Here is a 13,516-nt window from a genome sequence, read left to right on the forward strand (position 1 = left end):
AATGGTATTGGAAAGAGACTGATCTGAAGAACTTAGACAAATGGATATAGTTCTTAACACCTCCTATAGAGCAGGAATACTTCTAAGGAGCAAAACGTCCTAACAGACTGTGGTCCAGATTCGATGATACATTTATCATGAGCAGATGGTACAGATCTATAGCTCAGGCTTGTGGTAGAACACATGGTAATGCAGGCTTTCCATTGATGCTAGATAAGGTCAGCCACAGACAGGAAGCACGATTAGGTGGCTATAGCTCAAAAATAATTTAATCTGTAATCCACAGGCTGAAGCCAGCTCACAACTATAGTGAGTTTAATTCTTGTAGTTGAAACATTAGAAAACGTAGAAATTAGTCTCATCTCACTTTTATTGCACATAATATAATTTACTGAAACAAAGCTAGTTATTTTCAGGTTGCTGCAGCATGGAATTACTGTGTACAATTCTGGTCGCCACATCTCAAAAAAGATATAGTTGCGATGGAGAAGGTTCAGAGAAGGTAAAACAAAATGGTAAAGGGGATTGAACACTCCCCTATGAGGAAAGGCTGAATAGGTTAGGGCTGTTCAGCTTGGAGAAGAGACGGCTGAGGGGGGATATGATAGAGGTCTTTAAAATCATGAGAGGTCTTGAACGAGTAGATGTGAATCGGTTATTTACACTTTCGGATAATAGAAGGACCAGGGGGCACTCCATGAAGTTAGCAAGCACATTTAAGACTAATCGGAGAAAATTCTTTGTCACTCAACGCACAATTAAGCTCTGGAATTTGTTGCCAGAGCATGTGGTTAGTGCAGTTAGTGTATCTGGGTTCAAAAAAGGTTTGGATAAGTTCTTGGAGGAGAAGTCCATTAACTGCTATTAATAAAGTTGACTTAGGGAATGGCCTCTGCTATTACTGGCATCAGTAGCATGGGATCTTCTTGGTGTTTGGGTACTTGCCAGGTTCTTGTGGCCTGGTTTGGCCTCTGTTGGAAACAGGATGCTGGGCTTGATGGACCCTTGGTCTGACCCAGTGTTAGTGTTTGTGGTAGTTGTGGGTGGATCCTTGGGCCGGTGGCAGATGACCACGCCCCCAGGGGAAGATCCCGAGAGGGACCACCGGTCAAGCTCAGAGTATGGAGACAGACACTCACTAGTTCTTTTATTAAACAGTATATGGAATCACCAGAGGTGGCAGTTGTGAGCTGGAAGTGCCCGGCTGGGCTGTAGTCCCTCAGATACTGGAACAGCGATCCTGGATAACTGAGCTGTAGAGAAACTGAATATAGTGAGTAGGCAGGGTATGCAGAGTTCAGGAACAGAACCTTGATGGTAACACTTACACAATAGTCTCTTAGAAGCAGTCCAGGAGCTGGAATGAAGTAGGCCCTTGAGGAGCAAGTACCTGGTTCCAGGGAACGCTCTGAGAGAGAGATGGTAACTCACTGGTGTTGTAGGCAGCGATGACTTCCTGGCATAAGTGGTATTCAGTAGCAAGTCCGGGAACGTGGGCCCTCGAGGAGCGAGTACCGGTTCCAGACTGCGATCTGAAAAGCAAAAGAGAAAGCGAGGCCCCCGAGGAGTGGGTACCCCTGGTAAAGTCTGAGGAGGCAGAGTAGCAAGGTATGCTGAGAGCGAATCCCATCCGCAGCGATACCTGGAGGAAGCTAGGTAAATCTTTGCTAACTCGATTAGTTAGCGAATTCAGAGACCTTAAATATCCAGTAAGGATGATGTCACCTCAGGGGGACGCCCCTGAGGTTCGCCCCATTGCTGGTACTTGAGTCGGGGCCACGCCAAGCGCGCGCCCTTAGGCTGCTGGGAAACATGGCATAGTGCAGCGTCTAACCGGTCCGGAGACGCCGGAGGGGAATGGCCAAACTTCCAACAGGCAAAGATGGAGTCGCCAAAGAGGTAAGGTGGGTGTAGTGGAGATGTCGGGCAGCGATGGTCGCAATACCCAGCATGGCAATTTCTTATGTTCTTATCACAACCCATGATGAAGTTGGTTTAAAGTCCTCTTAACAATTCTTGGTTCCCCATGAAGGAATTGGGCAGAACTTGCATGGACTGAGTTTTCCAATGAAATATGAAGTTTTGACACCGGAGGTCAGTCACACTCTTGAATCCTTAAAATGACTGTCTCACTCCCTTGCAATGCAATCTTATTTAAGCCCAATGCAACAAAAAAGGCCACTAAACTGCCAAGGTGGTAAGACTGGATTACAAACAGCTTCTTGCAGCCCAAGCACATTTATTACACCGCTTTGGTAAATGAATGGTAATTCAAAGCAGCAGTGTTGGAGATTATTTAGACATAAATCCTTGTGGCTCCATATCTTGGAGAAATTGGCTGTTATTCAGCTGCAAGGGGTGTAAAGGCCCATAGAGACTGGAAACTACATTGGTTCTTACTTTATACTTGGAAGTTGAGCGACAGCAAGAGCAATGGCTTGTACAATTCGAAGCGTGAGACTGGAGAGTAATTGAAGGCTGAAATCAAAACAGTCTGAAGCCAAAGCCGAGATGTCTCTGAGGGCTTGGTGTTATGAAACTGACGGTGGACCCTTAGTCTGAGGTAGAGTAGAAGATACGTAAGAGAGAATAAACTCTCTTAGGTCCCTATCATCAGAAGGTAAGGCCGGGTAATCCAACGTTGAACAGTTACTTCGCCACCAGAAGCTCATGGTCCCCCCAGGAGGAGCCCGTAGGGACACAAGCCACTTGGACTTAGGAGACTTCCAGAAGATTGAAGATAGGTCTGGACGCAGGCACCTCCTGCAGGTCATGGGGTCCAGGCTGCTGGCTCCTCCAGCAGGTCGCAATGCAATCCGGAAGTCGAAGCCAAGGAAAGGTCGGAAGCTGGTCCAGTGGTTGAAGCCGAGAGAAGGGTCGGAAGCCGGTCCAGTGGTCAAAGCCAGGAGAAGGGTCGGAAACCGGTCCAGTGATTGAAGCAGGAAGAATCCGTTCAACAATAGGAGAAGCAGGAACTAGGACCAGAAGGACAACACCACGGAACACCAGAAGCAGAGTCCAGGAACAGGGAACTCAGGAACAACACCAACCAGGAGCCAGGATACCAAGGCAAGGTCTGAGGGGCAGACCTTGCCTTAAAATAGTGAACCAGCAGGGGAGTTCCCCGGAAGCAGCTGAAATCAATATCCGGTATATGTCCCTTTAAGAATCCTGCTTAGCTGCGCGCGCGGCTCTAAGCAGGCTCGGCGGGGGAGGAGCCAGCAGCAGAGAACGTCGGCAGGGATGCGGCCAGACCTCAACAGCGGCCATGGCCATGTGCCGAACGTCGGAGCCAGCTGCCCGCTCCTGCGGGTGCCCCGGGAACGTCTTGACGCCGCGGGTGAGTGGCTGGCCCCAGTTGCGGCGGTCCGCTTGGAACTTGATCCATGGCTTTGAGTATGATTGGAGGGTAAACCAAGCTGATCATTTGTTCCATACAAGAAGGGAAGCTGAAACGTGGTTGGCCATTGAACATATTGTTAGCTGAAAGCTGGAAAAAAAGCCTGATAACTGGAATATTATTGAAGGTCGGGACCAAGCCTATGCAACACGAAAGAGAGAACCAGAAGACTTGGACGCTGTAAGAAATTTGAGCAAACCTGGGTGCAGGTGCCTCCTGCAGATCGTGAAAAGTTAAATCCAGGAACAAATGCAGGCGTGTCCTGCGAATTGTAAGAAAAGTTACAGGAATGGTTGCAGACACCTCCTGCAGCTCGTGAAAAGAAGTGCCAGGAATGGACTGAAGAACTTGGAATGAATCTTGAATGCAGGTGCCTTCTGCAGATCGTCAAAAAAAAAATAATTTTCAAATGCAACAAACTTGAAACTTGAAAACATTCTTGGCTGGGAACAAGATATTAAAAAGTCTAGGAAACATGAGTTTGTTGCAGAAACAAGTTCACTGAGCTCATGGTCTTTGCAACCTGTTGCGAGCATGGAGAATGCAGTTGCTTGCTCGAGAATGAGCCCTTGAACAACGATGCAACCTCAGGGCGAGGCTCCAAGATAGACAATGTGGGAAGGGAGCATATTCAGACACGGGCTGGGCTTGGAACTTGGAGTGTAACTTAGAACTTGGAACAAGGCACACTCAGACCTCCACTGAACCTGTACACACTGAGTGAGACCCAACAATGCAGTGCTGGTCTCTGGGGTAGCCCTCTGGCTACTCAATAGCCCTTTCAGACTTGCTGCTTAGGAATGGCTTGTGCGTCAGGACAGATGAAGGCAGAGGACAGGACGTGGCATGACCTGGAACTTGGATAAAGACTTTTGGAACTGGGGACAAAAACTCTTGGAACTTGAGATGGAGGCTCTGGAGACTTGGAACATGGACAAAGGCTCAGGTTCAGGAAGAGTTTAGCTTCCTGGAGCACTCCACCTCAGCGCGTCATACACAGCCTGCCGTAGGCTGTCCTGTTTCATGCCCTACATAACCTGCCACAGGTTGGTCATGGACCACGCAGGGAGTGGGACACAGGACTGAGACTCGGATGAGGACAAGAGTCAGGACATCACTTGGAACAAGGAGCATGGACATCACTTGGAACAAGGAGCATGGAGATCTGCTGGCTGGACAAACTCCACGAGCCCAGAACTAGGAACATGACTAGGAACTAAAGACTTGACTTGGAACTTGAAATTTGGAACTCTAAAAACAAGGATGGTTTCTGAGGACTTGATCCAGCGAAGATGGACTTGGAAACAGGCCCAATGCCAGGAAGCGTCCTACACAGCCCCCTGTGGGTTGGTCACAGATCACGACAGTGGCACGCTTGGAGGAAGGACAAGGAAGGATCTGGAAAACTGACCTTGGAATGGAGACAGGACATCAGGAACTTGATCGACGATTCAGACGAGGTGGAGATTCAGAAGACTTGATGAGGAGCCGACAAGAGACCATGATCATGGAACAAGCAACATGAAGGAGCTCTGACGAGGGACAAGGAAACCAGGAACATGGAACCAGAACTTGGAACAGGAACAAAAGGATCAGGAACATTCAACAAGAAACATGAAGACCATCAAGACAGAGGAAGACCACAGAATTCCTTGAAGGAAGACACACCATGGATGACCATCAACATGCCTTGCGAAGGCCCTGAGAACAGATGGAGAGCCCTTTTGTAGGGTTGAAGGCAGGACAAGGTGTTGACATCATCAGTAAGGGCTGCGGGGCTTTTCCCGTCATGGGCCCTTTAAATCCAGAAGAGGAGCGTGTGCGCGTGTTACGATTCCTCCTGAGCTGTGCCACAGGAGGCCTCTCACCTTTTCTCTGGAGGCCACACCGAAGCCGGGGCCTTGCCTGGACAGTCTATCCTGGTTTTGCTCCTTGGCCTGGGAGGCCTTCCTTGCCATCTGGGCCTGCCTGAGGCCTGCTCTGCTTCCTCCTGGACTCTCTGGTTTTGGCCACGCCCCTTCTTCCTAAGGGGCCGGCCCGCAGCTCTTCTGTCTAGTTATAGGACCAGCTGGGTGTGGCCCATCTAAACTCCTCCCAGGGAGTTGCCTGCTTCATGAACTACAAAAGGACTTTGCTTTCAGTTCTGCCTTGCCTTGCATTGGAGTTACATGCTCCTGGATGTCTCGTCTTCCAGCGCTCCATCAGGCCTTCCTTCTTCATTGGAGCTCCATGTCTCGTCTTGATGTCAGTCACCTGTTCCTGATGTCCTGTACCCCAGGTTCCTCGTTGCCTCCTTTCTGGCATGCCATGTTGTGGTCAGTGACCAGCCCATGGGTAGTGGCTGTGTAGGGCGCTCATGGTACAAGGCCTTCTTCACCTGCGCAACTACAAGCCTCCGGAAGACTTCCGCTTCAGTCCTGAGTTGTTTTAGAATCCTTGCTTGCTTCCGTCCCAGTCTTCGGAGTTCCTTGCACTGCGTCCGTCCATGCCAAAGACTCTGAATGAACCTGTGCCATTCCAGCGTGGTCCGTGACCACCCTAGGATGGGCTGTGTAGGGTGTGCCTTGGTACAGTCTTCTACCGAATCTTCGCTGTGTTCCAGCTTCAGTTATTCCACACCTCGTCTAGAGCCTGCTTCGCATGCAAGCGTGGTCCGCGACCAGCCCATGGGTAGTCGCTGTGTAGGGCGTGCTGCGTCGCAGTCTCAACCCAGTCCTTGATCCTGCTTCTAAATTCTTTGCCTGCAATACCTCGTTCCTGAGTCTTCATCTGTGCACCCAAGTACCTAGTTACTGAATCTTCGTCTGTGCACCCAAGTACCTTGTTCCTGAGTCTACGTCTGTGCACCCAAGTACCTCGTTCCTGAGTCTACATCTAGAGTCTCTATGTTTCAGAGCCTCCGTCTGCCCTCATCCTCAGTCCGACCTGCTGCTTCTTGCCGATACCGTGTGGCAGGTCCGAAAGGGCTGGGAACGGTCGGAGGACCGTTCAATTACCAACACCATTGTGTTGGCTTCAGAAGCATGCAGGTCCGGCAGAGGGTCAGACCGTCTGTCTCCACCCATGCTGGGACATGCCTCGCCTACCATCGGTGCTGCCTTGGAGTTCTCTGGGGTCGTGCCGAGGTCCAAGGGCACACAATCCCCTCAAGATGGGATCGCTCTCCTAGTGCTCCCCATCTGTAACAGAATGCAAGGCCTTCTCGAACAGGAAGGCCTTTCATAACAGTGTGCTCCTAGGACGATAGGTAAAGGAGGAAGTCAGCGGCGTTCCCTGCCGCATTGAGGGACCGCCAATGGTGGCATACAAGCTGGGAAGGTGGACACTGCATTGGCAGCATCAGGCTGCGAAGATGAAAGTGTTGGCAGTACAGCAAGCTGGCATCAGAGGCCGCGAAGAGAACTTAGCAGCGGCTTCCAACCACACAGAGAAAATGCCGGCGGTGTCCAGGCTGTGAAGAGCTGAAGGCAGCTGCCCTTCCACGAGGTAAGCAGCGTCAGTGGCACTCCATGCCGCAAAGAAAGCACAGGGCTGGCAACAGGGAACAGTGTGGCATCGGGCTGGTGAGATGAGAGACTGCTTGTGGATGGCCCTGTGAACGGCATCGCAATACCTGGCAAGTGCCCGAACATTAAATAGATCCCAAGCTACTATTCCTTATTGATTAATAGCAGTTTATGGACTTCTTCTCTAGGATCTTATCCAAACCTTTTTTAAACCCAGTTATACTAACTGCCGTAACCACATCCTCTAGCTATGAATTCCAAAATTTAATTATGCATTGAGTGAAAAATATTTTTCTCTGATTTGTTTTAAGTGAGCTACTTGCTAACTTCATGGGGTGTCCCCTAGTCCTTTTATTGTCTGAGAAAATAAATAACTGATTTACATTTACCTGTTCAAGTCCTTTCATGATTTTGTAGACCTCTATCATATCCCCCCTCAGCTGTCTCTTCTCCATATAGCTCCCGTTATAAGAGATACTGAAATAACATCTGACATCAACCATTGTAGTAGCAATATGAACTTATAATTAACAATGCTAGAAGTCCATCCCGAAGATGAATAAATACCAATACTGTTACCATACTCCTTTTCCCTTTTTTTATCCTTGTCCCCCCTTTTTGACCACCAACCTCTCCCCAACCCTTCATCTCTCCCACTGTTAATTTATGCAACTATGTTTTAATTGTCTATTTTCTGTTTGATTTTTGTAAACCGTTATGATGGCTGCACCGAATGATGGTATATAAAACAACAAATAAATAAATAAAATATACTATGGGAGGAGAAATGCATTTTCAATTATCTTTCCCTTCCATGGAAAATCATGGGAGCGATGCCAATCTTCCCTCTTTTGTTTTCTTCTATCTGATTCCACTGGAATGGAATCTGAAAAAGGCTTTGGATGATTTGCAAAAATAATCCCATTTGGAATCATTCCTTGCCATTTTAAAGAGATTGTACCTTGATGACCATATCAGCTATGCGGGTATTAATCTGAGAAGATCAAGTGGGGGATAGGGCTTGGTCACTTGGCACAGCTGAAACACATCCCCTGCTAATTTGTCAATATTAGCAGCATCTTATCTAAAAGGAGTACAAAAAGGATGGTACTCTCTTTTCCACTTGGTCTAAGATTAGCATGCATGTGAGATGAGCCTTAGTGGTTATTTATTTATTTTTATTTATTTGCAGTTTTTATATACCGACATTTGTTTAGTAACCTCACATCGGTTCACAGATAACAGAAACATTGCAGCTGTGCGAACTAGAACAAACATATGCAACAGTGCTTTTCAATAAACATTTACAATAATCAATAAACTTTACAATAAACTTGTTAACAAAAATATGCAATGAAAATATGCTTTACAATAAACATTTACAATAATCAATAAACTTTACAATAAACTTGTTAACGAAAATATGCTTTACAATAAACATTTACAATAATCAATAAACATTACAGTTCTAAGAGTGTATCAATTCTTTTATGCCCATTCTGGCAGACACCTTGTTTTTCTGCAGCAGAATATTTCACCCAAGGATAGAATGAAAGGAGCTGCCTCAAAGAGAGAGAATACTTGAGTAGATACAAGCTGACCAGAGTTCTTATCTTCCAGCTCTGTGGAAATTGCATGGCTGTATGGCCTCTGGTATAGGCCACCCTCACAATTTGTCTGTTGAGGTAAAAACGAAGATTGCTGTGTGGTGTTTGGCTACTATTTCTGTCCAGAGGGTGACAGGGGACATGACTGGCATCAGTCAGTCCTCTGACTCTAGATCTGTCAACTATTTTCTGAAGGCCATACTAACCTACTTGCTTGGTTATATCCAGTATCCTTAATCTAGAGGCGAATGCTATCACCCAAGCGACTGTAGGTCTGAAAAGGAATATTAAGGCTCAGGCACAGAGAAATAAGGCAGCTAATGCATTTCAAAGTTTGAAATGAAGCAGGCATGAAATGTCTCACCAGGCATCCATATTTGCCCCTATTTAGCCTCCCGTGCAATGGCTGCTCCAACTGTGAATAGCAAATATTTTTATTCATCCAGGCCTGTCCAAATAGCTAATCTTCTCAGCCTCCTTTCTGGTCTCAAAATAGGCAAATCAAATTCTAATGTTTAGTGAATCCCTCCAGTATTTTCTGAACCAGAATAGTCATAGTAGAAATGACAATAAAAAGGAAAAAAACTGCACAATCACATAGACTGTAAGAAATATGAAAACCACAGGAGCAAAATAACATTCAAAAGTATTGTTCTAAAATGCATTCTACTTTCTATCAGGTGGTTGAAAGAAAAAAATATCACACTTGTAATAAACTAACATACAGTTTTTTGATGGAAGAATAAAACAATTTCATATGAAAAACTGTTGGTCCTTCATCTAGTTATCTTTATTGACTTCATTTCTCATTTTAGTACACATTTTACTCTCCTTTTCATTTTTTACACTGCATAAAATGTTTTCTTTTCAGCATGGTTTCATCCTGTGCATTACTAACCGTGTCTAGGATCAGCAAAACTTACCAGGACTTGTGCAGCTTGAGTTTCTATTCCGAGTTTGTGCATTAAACCAAAATCCATTATTCCATCTTGAGCAGAGAGATTTTTTTCCAGGTGCCGTTTAAAGAGGACATATTTCTTCAATTACTAGTTCCAGTCCCCTTCCAAGAAACAAACATACAAACCCCTACCCAATCAAAACCCTGCCAAATTTAGGATTATCCAGCGAATTTTGCGAAAAAATAAAAGTTGTGATTTGCATCCATGAAACGTCCTGCACAGTGAACAGGCACTACAGCTGGAAAGAGAGAACAGGAAGGAAAAGCAACCATGTGAACAGAAAAAAAAAGTGTTCTCGGTAGATAGCACTTGGGTCGATAGCAGGGATTTCAGGAAATCCAAACACTCAGACAGGAAATGTGAAGGGTGCACGAACATTCCACAATCTGCACAGATACGCACATCGCTGGGTCTCCATTTACACAGACACTTATCCTGCTGGCAGGGACAAACTAAACCTGACATGGATTCTCATTGTGTCCATTGGGCTGGATCCAAAACTCTTACTTTGCTGAGTTGGCTTTGTTTAGGCACCCAGTTAAATCTGTTTTAACTAACTGAAAGCCGTTACTGATTTCTTAAGAATCATTTTTTGGGTATATTTTTACTCACTTTGGATTTTTCCTGGCATATATAGTGTTTGACATTTGTTATATTTTTATAAGGTCCTTATGTTGAATCCTTTGCTTTTTAAAAAATTGTTTACTGATTTTCAACAGCAAGGCAGACTGCTGCTATGCACATCTACCTCCTACTCTTCCGCTGATTTTAATACCATTTCTGTTTTTTTGTGTGTGTGTTGTCTTTCTGGTACTTACATTAATTTCTGCAGATACTTTACCAGCTTACTACTGTTAGTCTCTTTGCTAGTTTCTGTCAAGCCAGGAAAGGGAAGTCTAAGCTGGAGACAAGACACAGAGCCAAGCCTGGAACTTCTTAAAAGGGGAACAATATGTATATATTCAAAATATATAATTTGTCTCTAGAAGTGGCCAGCTGGCTGCATTTTCTTTCAGGAGAGAATGATCCGTACTTGGTTTTAGCTCACTGATTGTGTGAACTCATGGTCCTGCTTTTCCTAGGGAGCTCAATAGGGCCATCAGAAGTACACACTCCTGCATGTAGTTGGCTGAAACCTAGATCATTTTGTCCTGAAAAAAAGTGGAGCCAATTGGCACTTGGCAGTCCAATTAGTCTTTCTACTTTGTCCGCCTGTTTATAACTTTATTGTTTGTGGATATCAACAGAGGGTGAGACATTTTTCATATCTGTTTTTCTCAGATATATGAGCTTTTTTTTTTTTTCTTAGAATCGTTGGGAATCAACTGTTACCGCTTAGATTTTGTCTGCTAATGCAAAAATTGTACATTTTCTGTTTCTTTTTTCTTTTTTCCTGTGTCAATAATAAATCAACTGCTCACGTAACTTGAGATTTCCAGGCACTCTAACATATTTTCCTACTTTCTCATTTAGATTAATTGGATACTGGGCAAACCATCAAGTGCTGCCATATAAAAACCTTAAAGGATAACTTTCAAAATTGCTCGCGTGTCCATATGTGCGCAAAGTTGCTACAGCATTTTAGAACTTGCACGGAAAGGATATGCGCAGGTTATAAAATACGAGTACATATGTACGCACAGATGCTCGTGTATGTAAAAACCACGTTTGAACTTATCTGATAAATGACAATTTATCCGGCTAAATAGCAGCACCTAGCCGCATAAGTCAGAAAAGCACCTCTTAGATGGACAAGTAGCATTTTTCAGACTTATCCAGCTATGTAGGCCTGTTGCTACTTAGCTGGATAAATCGGAATATAGCCAGATAACTGCTACTACGTATAAGGATATGCATGAAGATTTTGATGACCCTTTACCCCTCCCCCCGATAAGTTAGCTTTTACATGGATAAGTCAGAGTATTTAATAACATTATCAATTAGTCTACCAGTTCACCCAGTCCATCTGCAGTTCATGAAAACCCTCCTGGCTTTTCAACCTGAAGTCCCCCCATTGCACCCAGATCCTCTACCCAGTCATTTTTTCACTTTAACGATGTTTACGATCTCTTGCATCAAATATTGAGCTGAAGTACATATATGCAATTAAAAGACGTATGCCCGTCACTATGGCAGGTTTAAAATAGCAACTTATTTGTACAAATGTTGGCCCAGCGCCAGAATGTCCCTGGAATACCCATTTCGTACATGTGCAAAGTTCCTCGCGGACCCGATTTACGCATGTAAGTTAAAGTTCTGAAATTAGCATGTATTTGTGTATGTGCTATTTTATGTGCACTAGTGTTCATTTTTTATGCATGCAGCGTTTGAAAATTCACCTGATAATGCAGCAGTTTTAGTGACCATGTATTAGAATTATATAAAAATTCTATTGACAATTAAACTAAGGGGTAGATTTTATAAATCTGCGCCCGCACGTACTTTTGTTCACACAGCAGGCGCAAACAAGAGTACACGGGATTTTAATAGATACGCGCATAGCCGCTAAAATCCGGGGTCGATGCGCGCAAGGCTGCCCAAAATCAGCAGCCTGCGCGCACCGAGCCACGCAGCCTGCCTCTGTTCCCTCCGAGACCGCTCTGAAATCTACCCCCCCCGCACCTTCCCCTCCCTTCCCCTACCTAACCCACCCTCCCGGCCCTATCTAAACCCCCCCTACCTTTGTTGTACAAGTTACGCCTGCCCAAAGCAGGTGTAACTTGCGAGTGCCGGGCCGGCCGCCGGCGCACAATTCCCAGGTCCCGGAGCCATTTCGGAAGCCTCAACCACGCCCCCAGGCCGGAACCACGCCCGCGGCCCCGCCCCCAAATGACGCACCACTGCGACATGTCCCCGACATGCCCCCAGGAAATCTCCGGGACTTACACGCGTCCCATGGCTTGCGCGCATTGCCGAGCCTACTCAACATAGGCTCGGCGCACGCAAGGGGTACTTCGGCCAGGTTTTCGGGGGGTACAAAATCTGGCCCTAAAGATGGGCAGAGGGATTTTTTTTTTTTTTAATATAAACCTCTTCAATTCAGGGTTTTGGAGTTTTTTCTATGTAGAAAAGATTCAGAAAGGGACTCTGTGGCAGGGTAATGTTCACTTGGGCTCCAGTGCAAGTTTTCATTTTGGGCCCCTCCCCATCACCTCCTGCCCTTTGCCCAGTGGACCATTCCCAGATATCAACAGGAAAGTGCAGCCAGTGGTACAACAAATCACATACTTCCCTAACCCACTCTCCTTGCCACTGGCACCTTGCCTGCCCACATTGTTCACAGCTCAGATCAGGGGGTAATATTTTCAGATGGGTTGATTTTGCACATACGTTGACAAGAATGAACCTCAATTGTAAGCCAGAGTATGTAGAGCACAAACTAAATCTCTCAAATTCACTGCTAATGCCTTTCTTGATACTTGCGTAGTAATAACAGCAGAGAAAGACCAGATGGCCCATCCAGTTTGCCCAACAAGCTTCTTATGGTAGTATCTGCTGCTCCATGCAGGATACCGCCATATCTCGGTCAAGAGTGGTAACTGACACTCTGTGCAGTTATCCCTAAGCCTTATGATAAGGGTATTAATATTTACAATCAAAACCAAGCAATTGTCAAACCCATAACAAATATTGCTAGCAACATTTTTTACTGGGTGAGAAGTCTTCTTGATAATTCAGACAATGCTGCTTGATGTTCTTTGCATTGGGACTTGGCCATATAAGCTTTTTCCCTTAAATCTGAATGTCAGGACCCCAGACCGTAAAGTCAGGGCCCATGTTGGTTGTTGACTGAATCCAGTTCTGCTTTTTTCCCCCTCTACTATCAAAGCTAAATCTGTCAATGTTGCAATTTTCTTCAAAAGCATCAAGGCTATTGAGTAAGGGTAGAAATCCCCATGCCTTGTGTTAAGAGTATTAACTACTGCTCTATGCAGGTTACCCCCATGCACAGGGTCAGTGCAAGGGTATTAGATATCCTAGGCAAACTTTACAGCTTGGCGCCCTCCCCCCATCTCCCCATACACAATTTTAAATTATGCATTT

General features: G+C 45.5%; 1 protein-coding gene across 7 annotated transcripts in view; it reads right to left on the minus strand.

Moving 5' to 3' along the window:
- Nucleotides 1-9,730, minus strand: part of ASAP1 (ArfGAP with SH3 domain, ankyrin repeat and PH domain 1) — a 975,348-nt gene extending 965,618 nt beyond the window's left edge. For all 7 annotated transcript variants that reach the window (XM_029592039.1, XM_029592032.1, XM_029592035.1 and 4 more), the window contains exon 1: nt 9,437-9,730. The gene's annotated coding sequence lies outside the window, so the exon portion shown is untranslated. The remainder of the gene's footprint in view (nt 1-9,436) is intronic.
- Nucleotides 9,731-13,516: the final 3,786 nt, after the last annotated feature.

The sequence above is a fragment of the Rhinatrema bivittatum genome, chromosome 2, assembly GCF_901001135.1.
Source record: "Rhinatrema bivittatum chromosome 2, aRhiBiv1.1, whole genome shotgun sequence".
NCBI lineage: Eukaryota > Metazoa > Chordata > Amphibia > Gymnophiona > Rhinatrematidae > Rhinatrema > Rhinatrema bivittatum.